The sequence below is a fragment of the Zea mays genome, chromosome 6 (genome assembly GCF_902167145.1).
Source record: "Zea mays cultivar B73 chromosome 6, Zm-B73-REFERENCE-NAM-5.0, whole genome shotgun sequence".
Classification (NCBI taxonomy): domain Eukaryota; kingdom Viridiplantae; phylum Streptophyta; class Magnoliopsida; order Poales; family Poaceae; genus Zea; species Zea mays.
Window position 1 is genome coordinate 27,793,372 of NC_050101.1, and position 14,589 is coordinate 27,807,960.

Genomic DNA, 14,589 nt, shown 5'->3' on the forward strand with positions numbered 1-14,589 from the left:
TTCACCATCAAGTGCTTCTCCCGTTACATGAGAAGGTCCGGCTTCCATCCCGACAGGATTCGCAGGGACGTTCGAGTGCAGTTGTGAATACAACACATGAATTTCTTCATGTAGTGTATTATAATAGACCTGCAAGTTATCCATGGCTAAGCTAAGCTCCTCCACATGGGCTCGAGCTTTGGCTTCCTCAGCCCAGGCGAGTAAACTAGAGTTAACCATCCAATCGAGTGCTAAATCTCGTTTCGCGAGTTGGTCTTGCAAGTAGCGGATGGCTGCATCCGCGATCCATAGATCATTCCCGTGACGGAATTCTGATTGAAGCAGTTCGACTTGTGCTTCCAGATCCCGATAGGATCGTTGCTACCACTGCTACTTTCTTCATGTCTTGGGGTAAGTTAATGGCAGGGTACGTCAATGGGTCTAGTAGATTTGCGTGCGGTCTTTCTGATGCGCGACAGCATTTCTCTAAGGGGGAAATTTTATTAATATATTGCTTAGCATGATGCATGTATAATTACAGAATCAACCTTGGTTGATTCACACCTTCTATACATTGCACTTTTCCTATCTGGTCTTTAAAATAAACTCTTCAGAATTTCTTAGATAAGAAGGGAAAAGAATTTTTAGGTAAGACTTTTGAAAATCCTTTTGAAGATGCCTCATAATATCTGCAAAGAAGGGCTACACTCCGATACCAGCTGTGACGGAACCTCCCAAGTAATTAGGGCCACCTACAGTTGTCCTTGTCTAACAGGCATCAGACACCCTTTAGATGTTCCTAAGTTACTTGTCAAGCTCGGTATCTTTCCTTACCTCACCAGGAACGTCTCACCCGTCTTGCAGACATTACAGAACATCGGAGATAAAGAGATGCGGAAGCAATTACATAAACTTACATTTATTTCAAAAGCAAGCTTGAGTTATTTTATTACAGACCAGAACTAAAAAGCGAGTGCAGAGTAGTAATATTATACAAACCAAGGGAGGCACAAACTCCTCCCGAAAAGCTATAAGTAAAAGATCCTATGTGGAGGACCGAGCCCTCCCGCACTTCAGTCTTGTTTTTCTTCTTTTGGAACCACCCTGGCACAGAAGCAGCAAAAGTCTGCTACTTCCTCACCTAAAAACAACGAAGGGATAAACCCTGAGTATGGAATTACTCAGCAAGTCTTACCCGACTAAAGAAAAGACTCTCAAGGGTATGCTGGTTGTATGGGAGTCAAGGTAAGGCTTTTCAATAATCAAAGACGCTGTTTTGCAGAAATGCTTACTAAAGTGGATCCTTAAAAATCCAATTTTATTTACCAAGTTAAGTAAAATTACATGCACTAGAGTTCTTTCTACCCTAGTTCAATCACTGGTCCTGCACTAGCCAATTTCTTAACAAAAGCCCATCGTCTTTAGTGGAATGCTACGTGTAGGGCAGTGACCAAGTCTTCATAACCGCGAAGGTACGGCGATCCGAATCGATTATACTCAGCTGAGGATCTCCAATCACACGACATATGTAGCACTTAACCCTTGCATATGTCAACCCGCCACCGGGGTTCTTAAGACCGGATCAGGTTCACGCAAACCGAGAGCACAGATACACCACCGTCCAGCCTCTTGCCACGGAGGGTACACGCTACTCTCGCCACCGCTCCACGCCCATTTCGTGTTATCTTATTCCGGCCTTAGTCTGCCCGAGGCAAGGCTTACCCATGACGAGGCATGTGACCAGTTAAAGGGTCCTCGATCATCAAGCCTACATCGACAAGGTCCTTAATCGACTCAGACGGAGACACTACACCGAGACTCTCTTCTCGTGCAAGTCACCTGCCCGGTCTCAACTTAATTATTTCAAACCCAAAGTTTGGTACCTGGCAGAGGTACATCTTTTCCGATGTTGAACCCATCAAGGCCTTGATGGATCCACCATCAAATTTTATTTTCGAAAACATCCCACCCACTTTTGCCACATCATATTTTGTAAAATAAAACATTTTGTTTTCTAAAGCAAAGCTAAGCATCAAAAAGCTTTTGTAAAACAGGTGATCAAGGAAGGTAATCAAATTCAAGGAAGGTAATGCAGGAATGGTTTTATCAAGCAACTCCTATCACCTAATGCAGCAATCAAGTGAGAAAGATTTTAAAACAGCAAGGAAGGTGGCAAATGCACCGGGGCTTGCCTTCGTTTATAGGTGATTCGGGTTCGAATCCACAGATATCGAAGTAGAAACTATTCCCGGCCTGAGACTCCGAAGGTGGTGGTGGTGGTGTCTCCTCTTTAGTTACTTCGATTTCTTCTTCACGTTCTAATCATAACCATACATATGTATAAGGATGGATGCCATGGGATGCTCATGAGGATGCAAAGATAATATAAACTTATTATTTATGTCTTGAATACAACTTTCCTTCACGGAGTTCCGGGAACTTAGGGTTTCCGGAGTCGGTAAAGGAGTTCATAGGGCAGGGGGGTGTTTTGGGGTTTGGTGATCAAACAAGGTTCAAATCAATTCAAACTCTACCCAAGGTCTCTAAATAGTGTATAATACTCATATAAAAATTTTGAGCATTTTTGGAATTACCATTTGTTTTCTAAAAATCCATAACTAATACTTTTAACCACTTTAAATACCCTAAAATTTCTTATTTCCACTAAAAATTATAAAACTATTTTTACTAAATTCTAGGGAAAATAACAAGCCTAGGAAAATTAGTTTCACAATTTTAGCATTTTTCTACATTTTTCTACATATTTCTAAAGTCTTTCAGAAAAAGAAAAAGAAAAGGTTGAAACAGTGATGGGCCGGTTTCAGCCCAGCGGCCCAGTCCAGAGAGGAAAGGCGCCCGCGCACATCCACGCCCTGGCTGTTTTGCGCAGAGACCCTCGCGTCTTTGTCTAACAGCGAACGAGCCCCTTCACTATTTTCAGGAGTCACTGACACTTCGCAAAAAGGCCCTCCGGTTTCTATCTCTTCGCACGGCTAGGTCCCCGACGACGGCAGCGCACGGAGAAGCTCCGGCGAGCCACAGTACCGGCCGATTGGGGCAGTGACCGGCGCGCCCAAGCGGCGGATACCAAATCCAAGCTACCCCGAGTAATTCCCCCAAGTTAATCGCACAATTGGTGACCTATTCTAGCCTACCCACGAGAACCGCGAAGACCAAGACCGTTTGGTTGTGTTCCCGACGAGTGGTGGTTTCTTAGTTCGAATTGGAGGCTCGGTAAGCATCAAGGGCACATGAGGATGCTAGAACAAAGGAGCAGAGGGGAAGATCTGACCTGAGTTGGGCTGACCGCGGCGGAGTTGAGTTCTACGGTGGCGGAAACCGTGATTGGGGGAAACGGGAAATTCTCAGTCACTGGTGGATAATCTGGTGCAAGGTTTGGTGCAACGGATGCGTAACTATCCTACGAAGTGGCGGGGACACTCAATTTATAGCGAGGGGAAGCGGTGGCTCTCAATTTGATCGCGATGCGTTGGCGGCCGGAGACGGGGAAGAAGCCTGGCGCGCGCGGTTACGTGTCCTAAGGCGTGGCAACCTCCCCGGCGATGATGAGATGGCCCAAGGGAGTCACGGCAACACGGTAGAAAAGCTAGGCCACGCGGCGGAGGACCGTCGACCGGAGTTGGAGAAGAAGCGCGAGCTGCGGAGGCGCTGGCAAGTTTTCCGCGTGGCGGTTTCCGGTGAGGGCACGGGGTCGCCGCTTAACCAGAGCTCGCCACCTCGGTAACTCTTTGCCACGACACCAAGGAGCTTTACCGCGACCACCGACGACCGGTCACGCCGCGGTGGCGTTCTTATCGCCGGCAGGGAGATCTTTTGGCGTTGGCGGTCTGATCGTTAACAGAACACTGTACCATGGCCAGTTTCAGTTTGGTTACCTGCCTGACAAAGCAAGTTCAGGTCACATTTTCTCTAAATTTTCCTTAGCAATACATCCAAGGCTCTGCAGCAAAATTGTAGACCAATGTTCCAGCTACAATGTTGCCATAACAACTATAGCCAAATTCCAATTAAATCATGCTTGAATTTGTGCCCAAAGTTCCTGTAGTGCACTGTTAGCCTGAAAATTCAGACCATAACAGCCTGACAGTCCATCTTTGATTGGTTTTTTTCTCCAAATTTCTCATAGGATCATGGCTTGAACCCTTAAACAAAGTTGTTCTCCTATGATTGGGCTACAAACTTGTTGTGGTCACTTTGGGCAAAATCCCTATATTTTAAAAGATACAGGGCTCCAAAGTTGAACCAACAAAACTGAATTTCAGACTTAGAATGAAACCTAAGTGAGGTCCATTTTGCATTTAAGTCCAAAACTTAGGGTTTGGCTTTCAAGTCTACATATTTGTGAACCAAATAACTTAAAATACTTATTTGGCTTGGTTTTTGCACTTTAACCCAAAAGTGGGCTAATTTTGCACATAAGCCCCTAGGGTTAGTTTTAGGGTTTTCCAGGGTTCCAATTAGGGTTTCTGGTATCCCAGGGGTATAAATGTGATTCAAGTTTATTCTTGGGGTCATTTTATGACTTTTACCCTAAAGTCTTTAGGTTTCCTTAACTTGGGTTAAGTTTTACCCCTTTAACCACTATTTAGGGTTAAGTCCTTTAACCAGGGTTCTATTTGCAAAAACATTAAAACAATACGACTTGTGTGAAATTTTTGCCTAGTGAATGCACTCTAGGTGTGTCAAACATATGCAATGCCAATGCTTATGATGTCATGCTCAGGTTTTAGTTATAGTAACACCAGGGGTGTTACAATTTTTCTTTGATAAACTAAGAACTTCGGATACAAAGTATATTGGGGCTTGCTTTTTGACTTGCCCTTCAAGCTTTTCTTGGACAAGTGCCGCACATACCGCTGAGTGCGAAGCTGCTACATATAACAACAGAGGAGCCCCTGGCGTTGGTGGAGTTAACGTCGTTAGGTCTATCAAATATTGCTTCAGCTATTCGAAGGCTCTTTGCTGAACTGGTCCCCATTGAAAAACTTCGGCTGACTTCAGCACTTCGAAGAATGGTAAATTTCTCTCTGCTGATCTAGATATGAATCTGTTGAGAGATGCCAGTCTTCCTGTCAATCGTTGAGCCTCCTTCTTTGTGCTTGGTGGTTCCATTCGAAGGATAGCTTCGATTTTATTTGGATTAGCCTCAATCCCTTTTGTTGAAACTAGGTAGCCAAGGAATTTCCCCTTCTTTACTCCGAAAACACACTTTTCTGGATTCAGTTTTAGACCAGCCTGTCTAAAATTAGCGAAAGTCTCCTGCAGATCAGCAATGTTATTTTCTTGCTTCGTGCTTTTTACAATGATATCATCAACATAAGTTAGCACATTTCTGCCTATCTGAGAATGAAGAACCTTTGTTGTCATTCTGCTGAAGCTTCCTTCAGCATTCTTGAGCCCCTCAGGCATCCGAAGGTAACAATATGTTCCGCTAGGGGTTATGAAGCTGGTTTTTGGCTCATCCTCCTTCTTCATCCAAATTTGATGATAGCCTGAATAACAATCCAACAGACTCATAAGTTCTGATGAAGCTGCTACATCAACTAGGGAATCTATCCTTGGCAATGGAAACTCATCCTTCGGACAAGCCTTGTTGAGAATAGTAAAATCAATACACATCCTCCATTTGCCTTTGGCCTTTTTTACCATAACAGTGTTAGCCAGCCATTCTGGATACTTCACTTCTCTAATGACTCTGGCACTGAGGAGTCTTTTTACTTCATTTCGAGCACCTTCGGCCTTGTCATCAGACATCTTCCGAAGCCTCTGCTTTCTGGGTCTGAAGGATGGATCAACATTGAGCGAGTGTTCAATAACATCCCTGTTGACGCCACAGAGATCGTTAGCCGACCATGCAAAGACATCTTTGTTGTTGAAGAGAAACCTTATCAGGGTTTTCTCTTGTTCCTCAGACAATTGAGATCCCAGCAGCACCTTCTGCTCTGCGATATCTTCGCATAAAAGCATGGGTTTCGGCTGATCGGCCGAAGCAGCCTTCTCCCTTCTGTACTTGTACTGCTCACAAGCTTCGGCTTCATCTATATTGTGGATTGCCTTTGAATCAGTCCAATTCCCCTCGGCCTTTCTGGCAGCTTCCTGACTCCCATGAATAGCAATAGGTCCCTGATCTGAAGGTATCTTCATGCAAAGATATGCTGGATGAAGAATTGCTTCGAAAGCGTTGAGTGTTCCGCGACCAATGATAGCATTGTAAGGATACTGCATGTCGACAATGTCAAACACAACTTGCTCAGTCCTTGTATTGTTGACGAATCTGAAGGTCACTGGCATGGTAATCTCACCAAGCGCTACAATCTGTCTTCCTCCGAAGCCACAAAGAGGGTGCGTAGCATCATGAATCTTGTCTTCGGGCTCTTGCATTTGTCTGAAGGCCTTAGCAAATATAATATCCGCTGCACTGCCTGTATCAACCAAAACATTATGGACCAGAAATTCTTTGATCACACAAGAGATAACCATAGCATCATTGTGTGGGTAATCCTTGAGCTGAAGATCCTCTTGAGAGAAGGTAATTGGGATGTGAGACCATCTTGACTTGATGAAGGGTCCTTGTACCCCTACATGTTGTACTCTTCTCTGTGCCTCCTTCTTCTGTTTCTTGTTAGCCGGCTCTGAGCATGAACCGCCTGTTATCGGGAGGATCAGCTTCGGAGCCGAAGCAGCTCCAGCTTGGTTCTTGAACGAAGCCATCAACTCAAAAAGTGGAAGTGAGTTCACCGGAGGTGGGCGCCAATGTTGGGGACTTGTTCTCAAATGCTTCGAATTAAGAACAAGGCAACATAGAATGTTAAATGTTAAAGCCCTTCGTCCGCTGAAGCATTATTTCCCCAAGGATTTAATGAGCTTCGGACGAAGGTTATGTATAATATATCACGAAGGTCACACCTTCGTGATCAAAGATAAAACAATGTGAAATGAAATAAAAGATATAAAACATTATAAAACATCAAGAATAAATAACATTATTCACTCATTTTATAATGTGAACTAAAATATTAAAACATAATATTTAAGTACGTTTGTACCTTCGCTTTGGCAGAAAACAATAATTCCAGAGTAATGCGTCAACAATTACAAAATTGCGTGAACAGTAAAGGAGTATTGTTCACTATTTATAGGCACAGGACGTATCCTGTAAGAAATTACAATCATACCCCTTACAAAAGATTACAATTATGACTCGGACCCTTATGGACTAAAAAGTCATTCCATCTTTAAGTCGGTTCGATCCTTCGTCTTTGGATACGTTATAATATCGAAGCTTCATGAGGGGTAGCTTCGGTATCACGTATAAACAGGTTTTGCCGAAGGTGTTTCTTCCTGCAGGACCTTCGGCGACGAAGCATACCCCCAACACATAGCATTTGAGAACAAGTCCCCAACAGTAATTTTGTCTGGGCTACGTTCCGCGCCTATAAATAGATGAACAGTATCACCATACTGTTCACGCTGGATTGTAATTGCTCTCGCGTCACTCTTACATTTTCACCTTCTGACAAGACGAAGGTATTGATGTAATATAAATATCATTGTTGTTCATCCATGTTTTTAAAATAAGAATATAAATAATATATTGAATGGTAAGGATTATTTATATTCTTTTGTGTTTTATGTGCTTTTATTTATACTCGTTTACCGAAATGATGAAGGTATGTCCTTCATGACCTTCGTCTGAAGATCATTATATCCCAAGCGAGATAATGCTTCAAAGGACGAAGGTATCTAATTGTTAACAATCATGTTGCTTTGTTCTTGATGTGTAGCATTTGAGAACAAGGACCAACATTGGTGCCCACCTCCAGTGAACTCATTCGACCACCTTCGGCAAGCATCGACTTCTGTAATGCCGCCGAAGAAGACAACGGTGCCAGGGGCTGCCCTACAGCCACTGAACACTAATCAGGAGACGCTGCGAGAAGCTAGGAGCCAGAAGAGGAAGGCTACTAGCCCAACACCTCAGGAGGAGGAACTGGATCAAGAGATCAGGGATCTGGAGGCTATTCATTAACAAGTGAAAGGAAGAGGGAAAAGAGGCTTCGGCTCGCCGACCTTCAGAAGAACTTTGATGAAGCCGCTGAAGAAATGCGCCATCTCACTCAGGATGACCAAGACCGAAGGCCTCAACACAGGGAGCTTCGCCAAGAAAGTCCACTCGATGATGATGAATGGTATGGTGACTTTCATCAGGGCAATTTTGCTTTTGACGATGCTTCTTCCTTGGCAGCAGAATTGCAGGCTACCCCGTGGCCACCATCATACAAGCCACCTCAGCTCCCTATGTATGACAGCCACTCAGACCCCAAGCAATTCCTGATGAGCTACGAAGAAACCATATCCTCATATGGGGGCAATACTGCAGTCATGGCGAAGTCCTTCGTCATGGCAGTCAAAAGCGTAGCTCAAACTTGGTATTCCTCTCTTCGGACAGGGACAATTATGTCATGGCAGAAGCTAAAGGATATGTTAGTGACCAGCTTTCAGGGATTTCAAACAAAGCCAGTCACTGCCCAAGCTCTCTTTCAGTGTACACAGGACCAGGAGGAGTACTTGCAGGCGTAAGTCCGAAGGTTCTTAAGGCTGAGAGCTCAAGCACCTACAGTGCACAATGAGATCGTCATTAAGGCCATGATCAAGGGACTTCGACCAGGACGCACGGCACAATACTTCACAAGGAAGCCACCACAAACCTTGGAGAAGCTTCTCCAGAAAATGGACGAGTACATCAGAGCCAACAATGACATTCGACAAAGAAGGGAAGAAGCCTACAGATACTCTAAAATGGCCAGGGGCTTCGGAGGGAGATTCCACCCCAGGCATGTCAGGTCAATCCATAATGCCAGCTCAAGTGATGACAGGGGAAACCAAACCCAAAGACAACAGCACAGCTCCCAATCATCAGGGGCACAACAAAGTTCCTTCAGGCCACTAGCTCCAAGAGGTCGAGGGGGCAGAAACTTCAGAGGAAGATATGGAGATTAGCCCAGAAAACTTTTTTGTTTGTTCTGCGGTGAAGACAAAGGGCATACCACAAGAACATGCTACGTTATGATCCAAAAGTAGAAAGAGATTACAGAAGTCGAAGCACAGCAGAATCAGCCAAAGAAGGTCCTACATACCGCTTCATGCTACTCTCCGTATGTCCTAGAGTACGTAGGCAATCAGTAGCCTACGGCCTATGTTGCTTCGGCAAGCCATTCTCAAGCTTCTTAGGCCCAGTTTCCACCGCCACCACCGCTAGCACCTACTCTGGTCCGCAGTCAGCAGCCAGAAGGACATCACCACGCTCAACAACAGCGCGATTTTTGGGAGGAGTCCGAAGCTCTCACAGTCAACAGCGCTGTGCCCGAGTCAAAGCACATTTACTAAAGGATATCCTAACTTGATGTATTTTTGTTTTGTTTGTCATTTTATTTTCTTACATAAAAATAGTTCACAGAGGTTTAATCTCCAACTTGATGTAATAATATTGTAGTCACACTATCGAGTGTAAAATGACACCCCTCAACAACGCTTTCGAATCTACAAAGTCATTCCTAAGGGAGCGGAGTAAGTTCCGAAGCTACAAAAGTCGTTCCTAATGGAGGGCAGAGTAAGTTTCGAAGCTCAAAAGTTGTTCCTAAGGGAATGTAGAGCCAATATACCACCGAAATACAAGGTGAAGAAGCTCAAAAGACGTTCCTAAGGGAATGCAGAGCTTAAATACCACCGAAATACAAGGTGAAGAAGCTCAAAAGATGTTCCTAAGGGAATGCAGAGCTTAAATACCACCGAAATAGAAGGTGAAGAGACTCAAAAGACGTTCCTAAGGGGATGCAAAGTCTGGGTGTGTTTTCGTGTGGGTATGATGAAGCGTCCCGATCCTTTGGGGCTCAAATGTGATACAATTACTAGTCCCAAGAGGCTAGTAACCACATTCCTTACTTCAAATAATACAGAGTTTTGAATAAAAGTTATTACAATACCAAGTACAAGCTCTAGTGAGCCTGGAATACAAAGCACAATGTAAGATCATCTAGCCCAAACCACGGGCAGACTGGGTGCAGACACATCCCTCTTCTAGTCGAACATAGCAGAAAAGAAGTCTTCAACTGCTGAAAAACATAAATAAATCTGGGTAAATACACTAGGTATTCCGCAAGCCCATCCCGCCCGTAAAGAGAGAGGGACCTATACAGTACATGCTTGACATGGTGGAGTTGAAGTCACTCTTCTTTTTCAGAGAAAGGCAATACTTTGATGGTTAGCCCCAGAGAGAGAAGTAGCACATTTTCACACTCAACCACCACTGAGCTTCCCGCTCCCATGGCATTGTTTTTCATTTCCAAAAACACCCACACACACATCCCTCCTTATGGAGAACAAAACACTAATTGTCGTACCACACCAGACTCGTCCATACCAGTGGACACGGACTATTTGAATAGGTTTCAAACTCTGCGCAGAGGGGTACACTTTACCCACTAGTTCGGCTCTGCGATCTCATGGCCAATGAGACCCGAATCCGGATCTCTTTCCTTCCTTGCACATCCTTACCTTAACGGTTATACTGGAAGGAGTCAAGCCACTACCATGCCCAAACCAGACAAAACATTCCTCCTCCTTATCCTCCCGGTGCTCCCCAGCCATCATAACCCTGGGGTTTGGACCGTGCAAGTTCAGATTGAGTGACTGCCCATACAGTCTCGAGTGGTTGTACTTAAAGTGAGTACATGTAGTGAAGGATGACAAACCGGTCCTTATATGAGGGGACAATCCTTCTGCTCACACCTAACCCGGCTGAGCCAACACCTGAGGCCGTCCCCTAAACTAGGGAGTCCCTGACTATCCCACTCAAAAGGTGATAAGGGTGAATACCCTTCATCAAACACTTTTGAAAGCATTTTCCTTTTTAGAAAATACACCAATTCCTCAACCCATATTTTGTTCAAAAAGATATTCTTTAATGCAGGCCATCTCTCGACTCACGATGCAAAAGAACCCAACCCTTATCCCCGGCTTAGGTGGTGGTAGAAAGAATAGGTAATTCATGCATCAAGGGAAGAATGGACTTGCCTTCATCGAAGTTCTCTTGGCACGAAAGGTCTATTTCCGAGAGGTCAGGCTCCTGCCCTTCTTCTGGAGCTACGATTTTCGGAGGATCGGATCCCTCTTCGCCTAGCAAAAACAGGCAATGAACATTACATCAACCATGGCGGCTTATTGAAGTGTGCCAAGTTTTAAATATTATTGTTCTGTGTCATATAAAATATTTGGACTATTTTTGGTGCATAAAATATCAATATATATACATATATGTAAAAATAGCAAAAAGAAAAGGAAAAGGGTTTTCCTGGTTAGCTGGGCCCAGGGGGGAAGTTGGCCTAGCCGAAGGCGCGCGCCCCTGCGCGGCGGTCGGCCCAGCTAGGCCCGCTACGGGGCACGGCGCGAGGGGTGACGTCGTGGGCGCGGGCCCACACGTGAGCGAGGGGAGGGGTAACGGCGTCAGAGAGGAATGGCAGTTCACTCGCGGTGAGAACCGGCGGCCGGTGATTCCGACGGCGGTTCCTCACCGGTGGTCTGGTTCTGGGTAGTTGGGATGGTGGCATAGCACGGGCGGAGGTAGGGGGTCACGGAGGTGGGGCCAATTTGGCCGGTGGGGGCTTGGAACAGCCGGTCCGCGGTTAGGTGGCGGGTGCCCGCGTCGGTGAGGTCATCGGCGAGGCCTACGTGTGTGATAGGTGAGGGAGGAGGGTGCGCCATGTTCGTGGTGAAGTGGTGAAACTCATGAGCCAAACCAATTGGACTCTAGGCCACCAGAGAAGGGAGGGAGGGCTCACCGAAGCGGAGGGAGAGGACAGCGCGCTGGCTCGATTGAGCTCAGGGAAGGGGAAGAGGAAGAGGGGTGGTCGAAGCTCGTGTGAAGAAAGCTAGAGCTCGGGCGGTCCTTTTACAGGCGATCAGGGAGGGGAGGAGAGGTGGCGAGCAACGACGAGGCTTGTCACGGCGGCGATGATGGCGCACAGTGGTGGCGACGGGATGGCTTGGGGCACACGGTGGTGATGGGATGGCTCGGCACAGGCGCAAGGGACCAATTTGGCTGGTGGGCGAGTAATGGTGAGGGGATGTGGCAGAGCGGTGGCCGGCTGTGATCACGTCGATAGCCTATCACGGGCGAGAGGCAGAGGGAGCTGACGAGTGGGGCCCGCTTGCCAGAGGAAGAGCGCGGTGCAAGCGGGCGGGGTGTTGCGACTGACGGGTGGGGCCGACCGGTCAGCGGGAGGGGAGGCGCGGCACGAGCGCGCGGGAGATGGGCCGCGTGGGCCAGGGGGAACGCGGCACGCGAGAGAGAGGGAGAGAGGGTTGGGCCGGATTCGGCCTAGCCGAGGGAGGGAGATTTCCTTTTTCTTTTTCTATTTCTATTTCTCTCCTATTTCTATTTCCTTGATCCCTTTTTCTTTTAAACAATAATTCTCTCCTAGTTTCCTAGTTGCCAAAAATAAAATACTCTATGTGAAGTGCTACAAGAAGTCATGGTGTATGCATATGATGAATATAATGCTTCATGGGGTCTTAGGAGATAATTGAGGGGGGTTAGGAGTTTAGGGTTCTAACCTCGGAAATCAAAATTGGGATGTTACAAATCTACCCCACTTAAAAGAATCTCGCCCTCGAGATTCACACTAGGTTCGAGAAAAGGTAAGGGTATTCCTTCCTCAAACAGTCCTCACTCTCCCAGGTAGCCTCCTCTTCTCCTTTTCTGCTCCACTGGACCTTACAGAGCCTTACTTCTGAGTTTCGGGTTTTTCGGATGGCTGAATCGAGAATCTTCATTGGCTTTTCTTGGTACTGCAGATCCTTCTGAATCTAAATCGTCTCTTCTATGATGTGACTCTCTGGTACTTTCAAGCATTTGCGGAGTTCAGATACATGAAACACATTGTGGATATCTGACATGGACTCTGGTAATTGAAGGCGGTAGGCTGCGGGCCCTATTCTACCGATGATAGGATAGGGGCCGACGAATCGCGAAGCTAGCTTCCCTTTTACTTGGAATCTCTTGACTCCGCGCATTGGGGAGACCTTGAGGTAGACAAAATCTCCTTCCTCGAAACTGAGTTCTCTCCTTCTGTTGTCTGCGTAACTATTTTGCCGACTCTGAGCTTCAAGTAGTCTTTTGCAGATTAGGGCAACTTTCTCTTCTGCCTCCTTAATGAAAGTAGACCCCTCTAGGGTCCTTTCCCCTATGTTGGACCACATCAGAGGGGTCTGGCATCTTGATACTGGCCTGGTAGCTGTTGTTATATGAAAACTCTCCATACGGCAAACTGGACTCCCAGTTCCTGTCGAAGGTCAACACAGGCTCTCAACAAATCCTCGAGGACTTTGTTGACTCTTTCTGTCTGTCCGTCTGACAGGGGGTGGTAGGCGGTGGTGAAGTCTAGCCTGGTGCCCATAGCTTGCTGAAGACTCATCCAGAATTTTGAGATGAAATGTGTTCCCCTGTCTTACACTATTTTTCGTGGAGTGCCATGAAGTCTGACTATTTCTTTGAGATATATCCGGGCAAGGGTGGCTCCTCCGAAGGTAGTTTTTACTGGAATGAAGTGAGCTACCTTGGTAAGACGGTCGATCATAACCCAGATAGAATCATTCCCTTTTTGGGTCTGAGGCAGTCCGATTACGAAATCCATGCCTATTTCTTCCCACTTCCATTTGGGCACTAGGAGGGGTTGCAGTAGGCATGTAGGCCTCTGATGCTCTGCCTTAGTTCGCTGGCAAGTATCACACCGGGCCACATACTGAGTGTTGGAGACTTGTTCTCAAATGCTATGAATTAAGAACAAGGCAACATAAAATGTTAAATATTAAAGCCCTTCGTCCGCTGAAGCATTATTTCCTTGAGGATTTAATGAGCTTCGGACGAAGGTCAAATATGATGAACTACGAAGGTCTTACCTTCGTAGTCAAAAATAAAATAATGCAGAATAAAATATGAAGTATGAAACGTTAAAGAATATTAAGAATAGATAACATCATTTACTCATTTTATCATATAAACTGAGATATTAAAACATGATGTCTGATTACATTTATACCTTTGCCTTGACAAAGAGCAATAATTCTAGAGTAATGCGTTAGCAGTTACAGGATTGCGTGAATAGTAAAGGAATACTGTTCACTATTTATAGGCACAGGACACAGCCTGTAAGGAATTACAATCATGCCCCTTATAAAAGTTTACAACAATGACTCAGACCCTTATGGACTAAAAGGTCATTCTATCTTTAAGTCGGTTTGATCCTTCATCTTCGGATATTCTATAATACCGAAGCTTCATGAGTGGTACCTTCGGCATCACGTATGAGCAGCTTTAGCCGAAGCTGTTTCTTTCTGCAGGACCTTCGGCGATGAAGCATGGTCCCAACAGTAGCCCCTTCGCGGTGCTAGATCGTTTTTCGTAACGAGCTTGATCCGTGATAAAAGTCTCTTAGGCTTCATGAAGTCGAAGGTCCGAAAAACACCTTCCCTGAGCTCGTTGCCAAGAAACGATACAGTTTCCAAGCGCGGAGCGGTCCCACCATGCAGGTT